The following is a 7,102-nucleotide window of genomic DNA, read 5'->3' as shown; positions in this document are numbered from 1 at the left end:
TAGGGCAGAGTAGAGGCTTTGGGAAGTAACACAGGGAGCAACTTCCTGCCCCATCTACTTCACAGGCCTTTGCTTTTGAGAGTGGAGGCAATGAACTGCAGGAGGACAACTGCACTAGGAGTTTTCACACTAGAGTGTGAGGAGTGATTGCTCCTGGCAAACGTATCAAACAGGGTACCTTTGAACGCTGGTTGGGTTTGGCAAGTATCTATCAGGATGTGGGGCATTACCACAGTTGTCCTCCAATTGAGGAACTTCATGCTCCAGACCAGGAGGTTGGCCTGAGCTGTGGCAGGGACCTGGAGTGGGAAGAGGGATCATCCCAAATCTCTCTGAAAGGGGAGAATGTGGAGAGGACAGGGAAAGAAAATAGTCTTGTGCCTACATGGAAGGCACAAAAATGCCTATAGTTCACAGTATGGAGATCCATAGAGCAGGGGGCTAAATATACCCGGCTGATGCTACTCTCAGCATAGTCCTGATGATGTTCTTTAAGAATTGGACAATTCTGCAAAGCTTTTGTGGAGACAGGGGGCATTTTGTCCTAATTCGAGGAAAATTGTGTTGGTCTGCCTTTCATCATTTGTCTGTGTTGCTTTTATCTGTCTTAGTGTGTGATAGGGAATGTTCCTCTTCATGCTATCTAGTTGTATTAATGGTAGAGAAGAAAAGGAAGAATTCTGATAGACATAAGCTAAAAATCTCCTTTATGTGCTGTGTATTCATTTTGTCTGTGGTAAACACATGTATTTTATGGTGTCTTTCATTCATCTGTAGGTGGTTTTATTAACACCCTTCAATCTTCCACTACAACAAATCCAGATCTGATTAGGACAGGTTAATCCCACACATTCATTCTCTCAGTCGACAGGACAGCTGGATCCAAACTAAACCCTGAAGAACTAGAGCTTCTTTATATGCTGTGAAGTGTTGTCCACTTGACTTCCTGCAGCAACAGTCAGCAGAAGGGGACAATATAGCTTACAGTGGAGTATGTGACACCCTGTCATAACCATCCAAGATAAATGACCTGCTGTGGGTCTGTTAGCCTTGACCTGATATACTTACAGGAAGCTCTGAGGAAACGGACTTACCTAAAGACAGTGTATCTCAGCTGAGAATCCCTGCAAGGGAAGATGGATCCACTGGGATGGGTCCCTGAAGGGCAGCCTAGCTGTGCCCCAGCAGATCTGAGTGCCAGACTTCTCTTGGCAGCCTCTGAGCCATGTGGGAGACAGTAAGTGACCTTGTTTGTGGTCCACTGAGACTCTGTTTGCTGATGGGATAGCTTCTGTCAGTAAAGCTCTGTTTGATTTGCCCCATGATGGAGTCCATGTAGAATGTTGTCACAAACCACGAAGCAGTGGGATTTCAGGGCTAATGCTGTATGTGTTCAATGCATTTTACTTTTCATCAATAAGGAAAGGAGCTGACTCAATGCTAAAAGGCACAAAGCAATCAGATAATCACAGAAACACCAGGTGCTCACATAAGCCCTGCTGTTCAGATGCTACCAGTACTTTGGACTTTCCTCTCTCATTCCCAGCTACACGATTTGAGCCCCAACACTGGTATCTGGAGAACTCGCCCTTGAATGAGCACACCAGCCCTCTCCCCACAGCTATGTCATCTGTGTCAGCCCTTGATCGCTGCTACTATTTCAAGGAAATGGGAAATCACCCAGATGTAAGCCAACCCTATTTTAATTTTTTCAGTAGATTCAGCACAACAAAAGCAGCAGGCTTTCCCCCTGTACTCACACTCATTTCAAGCAGAGAATCATTAAGCTCTTAAAAACCAGTTGATTATGATAGTTCCTGGGCAGGGTGATTTTTGACTGTGGATTCTGAGAACCACGACTACCTGTATGGCAGCTACAAGGCAGTCTCAGTGCCTCACAACCCAGCTTGTCTTTGACATGACTCTAACTTTTGGAGGTATTAAAAAAACCAAAAAAAGTTCATAGCAGTGTTATTCCCTAATCCAGCATTCAAGTCTTGTCTCCAAAGCACAGAGGCACTAGAGTTTCCCAGCAGAAAAAAGTGCAAGAGCAATACAAGCATTTTTAAATGCAAATATTTAAATGAAAACTCTAAATATTCACTGCAGTGGGAGCTAGGATGACTGCAAATTCTCAGGAGGGAAAAGAGCATGAAGACCACCATGGGCTAAGCCTCTCCCAGTCCTGTGACACATCCTCCTAATCATACCTATCCTTCCAACATTCCCTGTTGGGTAGTGCACCTCTGCCCTTACCCACACGGGGCTGCTTTCATTAGATTTAAACTGAGCACATGTATGCAATGGTGATATCATCTATTCCCTGTAAACTGTTAGCCAGCAAAGACGGATGTGGAAATATCCTTTGTAAGTTCCCAGTCCCAGGTTTAACAGAGAATCCATTTTTAAATAACTTGGCAATTGTACTTTCCTCAGACTAACAGTTTTAAAGAAAACAATATAATTCATTCATTTCATGTCGACGTCCTTGAGTATGATTAATACCCTAGTGTCCTGGTTTCGGCAGGGATAGAGTTAATTTCCTTCCTAGCACCTGGTACAGTGCTGTGTTTTGGATTTAGGATGAGAACAAAGTTGATAACGCACCGATGTTTTAGTTGTTGCTGGGTAGTGCTTACACTAGCCAAGGACTTTTCAGCTTCCCATGCTCTACCGACTGAGAAGGCTGGAGGTGCACAAGAAGCTGGGAGGGGGCACAGCCAAACTGGCCAAAGGGACATTCCATACCATGTGACGTCATGCTCAGTACATAAACTGGGGGAAGCTGGCCGGGGGGGCCACTGCTCGGGGACTGGCTGGGCATCAGTCGGCGGGCGGTGAGCAATTGCACTGTGCATCACTTGCTTTGTGTATTATTATTATTATCATATTATTATTATTATTATCATTTTATTTCAATTATTAAACTGGTTTTATCTCAACCCACGAGTTTTTCTCACTTGTACTCTTCCAATTCTCTCCCCCATCCCACTGGGGGGGGGAGTGAGCGAGCGGCTCTGTGATGCTCAGTTGCCGACTGAGGTTAAGCCACAAAACCTGGTTACACAAACTCAGCTCAGCACTGATGTTGCTGCAAATGACTTTGCTGTCTTCTTGTAAAAGTGAATTTCTATGATGAAAGTAGCTTTTCAGTTCACTCCTACCCCTGGAGACTAATTTATTAGAGGTGAATTAGCCTGATTTATACAAAGGAGTCTTCATTTCTCTCATATTTGATTGCAAATCAAATACTTATGATTTATTACTTTACTAAACAAGAACGTATCCTTTGCGGTTGGAAAGCTTCTGTTAACATCAATGTGATGATGCTCATATGCGAAGGTCTGAAGAAGGCTTTGCCTGACTTGTGCAAATATCTTATTAAGGAAAAGTTGCTACACTGTTTACTATGTCTCATGTAGGAAACACAGACCACGTGGAAGATGGTCTGCTGAAGGGAAATGTTTGAAAGGAAAAAACAACATAGAATAAGGTAATTCACCAAGTGTTGTAGTCGTCATAAGAACTTTGGTTGCAGCCAGGAAAGAATCTCAGAGCAAGAGAAAACATCTGTGCACAGAGGAGGTGAAAGATTTAATGAAAAGTAGGTCCTAAAATGCAAATGAATGCAAAAGAGAGCATATGCTCTGACCTCATTTAGATTTGCTGTTCAAACAGATGCAGATTCTTTAGCCATCAAAAAAGCCATACCATGTCTCACATATTCAAGGGGCAGATACTGGAATGTACAACTTGAATTTATTTTCTGTTCGTGTATCTTCTTTCAGGTCTGAGCTCTATCCCTCTGGCAAACCTTATGGATGACATTTTAAGACATCTTGGGCCCCAGTTGCCCCAGCCAGACATTACTACCTCGTGCCCATGCCTGTCATTGTGCAGCGTGTCACAGTCTTGACATATTCACAGTTGTGTCAAGGGTGACTGAGAAGAGGCATCAAATAGAGGCAAATATGCTCCAGCCCTTCTAGCCGCTTCCAGGTTGGCAGGGTGGGAAAGATGGTGCAGCAATCATGACAGAAAGCCTATGTAGGTACAGCCTGAATACCAAAGTGTCTCGTGGAGGCATGTTAATGTAAGCCATTGACGGAAATGGAATTGTGCTAACCTGCCAGAATGTGAGCTGCAGAGGCTAAGGGCAACCACACAGCCTCTTCTTTTGCCTCTGTTGAAACAGGGAAGAGAGTTGTTGCATTAAAGCATCTCAGTGACTTGTCAGAATCCTCCACATCCCAAAAGCTTACAGTGTCAAAGACTTGTTTAAGAAAAGGGATATGAGCAATGGAATCATATCATAAACTTAATTTTATTGAATATATTAATTCAGCTAGCTGATCTGCCTTCTGCTTCTTCACTATAGCCAACAATATTAATCTATTAAATAATAACAAATGATAACACTTTGCAAAGTTTAGCCCTAATACTTTCTATCTGGCTTTGGGAGGAAAAAACCTCAAGTATAATTCCAAAATATCTACATAAGGGATTTTCTTAGGGCTTGTTTAAGGCCATGTCTTCAACAGAAAGATAAATAATGTAAGGCATCAATTTAAATTTAAATAGTAATGCCAAGAGGTTTCTCTGTGTAGACATCTTCATTCCAAAATTAGAACTTTTATTGTCTGGTGAACTTGTCACTCTAAAAGTTGTTTGCGTAAGAAGAGTTCCTTTACACCAAAAGAAGAAGGTCTGTAGGGCAAATTCTGCTAGTAAAATGTTATCATTTCAGTATACCAGTTATGAGTAGTAAGATCCTTGTGAGAAGCTAAGCTTTTGGTGTGATTCTGCCACGCTGCTTTCCGCAGGTAGAACTGTAAGAATGGAGCCTCAAGTTCTGGGGATTCTAGGAAAAGGAGCCCTGTGCCACCATCTTCTGGTAAAATCAAGGAATGGACATGACAAATTCCGTCTCATTTTGAAACCAGAAAGAAAATAATCTTTCTGGTTTGCTGTTGCTGTGTCAGTGGGGATTTTGATTTTCTTGTTACGTTTTAGTTGCAGGACTGGTGAAATGCTGTACCTGAACTGACTGCTGTCACTCAGGAGTAAGGGTTTGGTGTTATGGTAGGTAGTTCATGTACAGATCAGCTCAGTAGTGGGGAAGGAGACAAATAAAATATTAGAAATTATTAGGGAAAAAAAGAGAGCGAATCAGGTAGGAACATTGTGCCACTGTCTAAATCTCTGGATCATCCACACCTGGATTGGAGCATGTAGTTCTGGTCCTGTAATAAGAGAAAGGATAAATGAGAACTGGAAAATATTTAGAAAAGGGTGGTAAGGTTAATCAAAGGTCTGGAACACCTTCTGTTTGAGGTGAGAGATTTTCAGCCTGGAAAAGTGACAACTTAGATGGCATAAAGAAAGCAAAAATTATTTGTGGCACAGACTGGGTTAACAGAGACTGAATGTTTACCATCCTTCTAAATGTAGCCAAAGCTACAGACCATCACCCAAAGCATGTAGGAGCCAGGTTTAAAGCCAATAAAAGAAGGTGGTTCTGCACACAGCAGATCCTGCAACCCCAAAGGTGTACCAGCCCAATACCTGTTCCTCATGCATCTCCTCGTGGTTCTCCCCTGCACGACAGACCTGTGCTGAGAGCAGTTTCTGGGGAGAGTGTTCAGCCTCAGCCCAAGGAGACTGAATAAAAGTTCTTGAGCTCTCAACCATCTCTTGCACTGCCAACCTCAGGCTTTTCTTATTAAGGGAAGATGTGAACTAATATAATAGGAAAGGTCAGAAAAGACCTGTGTTTACCCAGGTGCGATGGACAGACTCCTTATTATGGGCTGCAGAAAGCAATGTGTTGCGTCCTTCTCCCATCACATAGGCACTGTCCCGAGATAAATCTAACCTATCAACAGGAGCCTTCTATCTTAGAAACATACTTCTGCATCAGCAAAGTGAATGCTTAGTGCTCTCTATCCATAACTGTAGCTTTTGTATTGAGTGTAAAGCAGTGGAAAATTAGGTCAGCTGCATTTCTTTGGTAAGCAAACCACTTTCAGTCCAACGCATACAATGAACAATGGGTCAAAGGTGCATAATTTCATCATTTTCTAGTTCTGTAATTCACTGTCCACACTTGGAAAAACCTTTCCAAAGTGCTTCTGCAGGACTCTAGTTTAAGGCTCAAAGTCTCTCACTTAGAATCAGACAATAATTTAAGCTTGAAGGACTGCTGAGCTGCTCTGCTCCAAATTGATTAAATACGGATATACAGCCTGTCTGGTTTACCAATGTGGATTGTAGATTGCGATGCTTCCCAGTCACTATTAAGGCAAATGCCTTTTATATCCCATGCTTTTACATAGACTTGCTGGATTTGCTAACTGACTATTCGCTCAAATCAATTTTATCACAGTTCTTCAGGAGGTTTTATCAGGTAACTAGGGTAAAGCTTAGATTCAGGAGTGTTATGCTTTCCGAAATCGATTTTTAAAGTTCTTTTCTCCAATGGTGCCTATTAATGAATGACACAGAACCTCAGCTGAAATATATAGTGATCTGGAACATCAAGTCCAGTTATAAAATGTTATAAAACAGTTTTAGCGTTTACCAAACCTACTCTTCATCCATCTTGTACTGCTAAATCACTCCACCAAGTGTTGGACTGTCTACAAGCTCTTCCTGGAGAGGACATAAAAGAAAAACTAATGACGATAAAAATAGAGATACATTGTTATTAAAAGGTAATATATAATAAATTGGTTTTTTTTTAATAAGTAAATGTAAGGATGATGAAATTATTCATGATCGCTAGTGAGAAATGGAGTCACATGAACTGTGAAAACTGAGAAAGTGTGACTCATAACCTCAAATACAAAGAAAATAAAACAACCAACTTGGTTTCCAAAGGAAACAGCATCAAATTTTCACGTTTGTAGCCACTTGCCTTCTCTCACCTACCCTCCCTAACATTGCAGCTTATTGGCAAATTTCAGTCAGGCTTAACAGAAAGGTGGGAGATGATTGAAAAACCATTATGCTACTCTGTGAAAATCAGTGAAACCCAAGTTTGTGCCTGCTGTGGGAAAGGCAGGCAGGACACAGCTGCTTTAAATTCTGCTGGTCACAGCAG

Source organism: Pygoscelis adeliae, unplaced genomic scaffold, assembly GCF_000699105.1.
Source record: "Pygoscelis adeliae isolate BGI_AS28 unplaced genomic scaffold, ASM69910v1 Scaffold429, whole genome shotgun sequence".
NCBI lineage: Eukaryota > Metazoa > Chordata > Aves > Sphenisciformes > Spheniscidae > Pygoscelis > Pygoscelis adeliae.
Note: the sequence above shows the minus strand (reverse complement) of the source record.